At 44.8% G+C, this 2,301-nt stretch overlaps 1 protein-coding gene and 1 pseudogene across 2 annotated transcripts in view; one reads left to right on the top strand and one right to left on the bottom strand.

Moving 5' to 3' along the window:
* Positions 1 to 2,301, top strand: part of Fam234a (family with sequence similarity 234 member A) — a 38,426-nt gene that overhangs the window by 19,456 nt on the left and 16,669 nt on the right. The window lies entirely within an intron of this gene.
* On the bottom strand, positions 38 to 382 carry LOC110338107 (annotated as a pseudogene).

Here is a 2,301-nt window from a genome sequence, read left to right as displayed (position 1 = left end):
TATATATATATATATATATATATATATAAAATTTTATTTAACAATCTAGGAAGTTTGCGGCCATCAGCAGTTCTAGTGTAATTAGTGTACTTTCAGGAATTCAGGAATTTCAGTGGAGCTCAGTGGAGCTGTTAGTATAGCAGACCTTGTAGGTAAAATACATGCACATTTTCGGTAGCACATGGGAGGGAGTCTTCTAAAATTGACCTCCTTGTTTCATTCTCGGCAAACTGACCTGGATCACCCCACGTGGCCTTTATTGTTCCTGACGCTAGTGCGTGTTCCCTGTTGACAGTAAATTCATGCCACCAGAAGATACTGATTTCACATACGTAGCGTAAGGGCCTTCACAGCCACCGTAGGTTTTCTCCTCTCCACCCATTATGTTCTTATAAAATTCCATTTGATCCCAAAGGAACCTCAGTAGTTTCCTGGCGAGATGGAGATTCGGTCTGCTATTAACTTGCGTCTGAAGGAAGTGCAAGAAGCAACTCGAGACAGGGTTTCCCTGTGTAGCCCAGGCTGTCCCGGAACTCACTCTGTAGACCAGGCTGGCCTCGAACTCAGAAATCCGCCTGCCTCTGCGTCCCGAGTGCTGGGGTTAAAGGCCTGCACCACCATGCCTGGCTCAAGAAGCAACTCTTAAATGTTGTCTTCGATCTCCACATGCTCTGCTACATGTGCCTGCATTCAGACACGCAGCAATAATAAATATATATAAATAACTTAAAATTAATCTTTAAAATGTTAAAATTGGAATGTCACTGGGCAGGTATGTATTTGACAGACTGTTTAGAAAGTTAAAACTAAAATAAAGATTAAAACATATATATATATATTTGAGGTTCTGAGTTCAATTCCCAGCAACCACATGGTGGCTCACAACCATGTGTAATGGAGCTGATGCTCTCTCCTGGTGTGTCTGAAGACAGCTACAGTGTACTCATATACATAAAATAAATAAATCTTTAAAAAACTTTTTTAAAAAATCAAACTATTAGAGACAAATTAGGCACAAATAAGGAAATAAAACAAGCATTGAAATGAAGAAGCTTAACATTTTCCCATCTGCCTCAGCCCGGCTGACGTCTCTGCCTCTTGCTATGTTCTCCCACATGACCACCTCACAGTTTTACCATTCTGTGTGTGAGTTCATACGTGTTCATGGGGCAGGGCATGGAAAGCAGAGGCCAGCCTCTAGTGTTCTCCAGGAGCTGTCCGTCTTTTTGACGGTCACGACTGGGACCTGCTGCTCTCTTTTCTGATTAGACTGCCTAGCCAGGGAGCCTTGGGCGTCCACCTGACTCCAGCTCCCTTCTGGACGGTTACAAAGCTTGCTTAGCTTTTTACTTGCATCTGGAGGGCAAACTGAGGACCTCATACTTGACTGGCTAGCACTCTACTGACTGACCTACCCACTCAGCTCCCTCTCCCCCTCACTCCTCTCCTCTCCCTGCCACCCCTTCCCTCTCCTCCTTTCTTCCTTGTTTTTCTACTTTCAGACAGTCTCTCACGAAGCTCACTATGTAGCTCATGGAGAGTCACTGTAAAGAGAAATCTGTCCTTGAACTCACAGAGATCCCCCTGCCTCTGCTTCCTGTAGTAAAAGCGGGTGGCACCGCATGTGGCCCTTCTTGTATTTTTCAGACAGGGCTTGAGGTATTTAGTTAGCATAAACTCATTGTGTTGACGAGAGCAGCCTTGAACCTCCGGTGCTCCTGCCAGTGACTGCTGAGTGCTGGCATCACATGGGTCAGCCACGCCTGACTTTTCTCAGGAAATGTAGAAATGGAGGAACCATTTCTACTGTCATTTTGTTCCATAATCTTTACTGTAGTGAATATTTAATCCTCTTTCCTTCTGTCTCACCAGGATTTATCGAAAAAGCTGCTTACCATATTTTTAGCGGCCTTCCTAATGCTTCTATGCCAAATGCATTGCAGAGTGCTTTAATTTAATAACTGATGCGGAAGTGTCTAGGTAAATTTGTTGTGTTTTGTTTACAGGACAATACACAAACCGTTTGCTTGTCTGAGCCAGTATTCCAAAGTCTTGACCCTCCCCCCTCAACACAGCACTCATGTCTCTGCGGCACAGTCACTCTCATCAGCTCAGCCCCCACATGGCAGCTGAGTAACATGGAATCATGACTCTTTCAGAGGTCACAACAGGATTAAAACTACGGCTTGCAGCATGCTAAGCGTGTACCCTGTGTCTCTGAGCTCTATCTCCAGTGTGCCTGTGAGCTGGTTCTCTCTCTCTCTCTCTCTCTCTCTCTCTCTCTCTCTCTCTCTCTCTCTC

This window comes from Mus pahari, chromosome 21, assembly GCF_900095145.1.
Source record: "Mus pahari chromosome 21, PAHARI_EIJ_v1.1, whole genome shotgun sequence".
Taxonomy (NCBI): Eukaryota; Metazoa; Chordata; class Mammalia; order Rodentia; family Muridae; genus Mus; species Mus pahari.
Note: the sequence above shows the minus strand (reverse complement) of the source record. Positions and strands in the feature narration are given on the sequence as shown.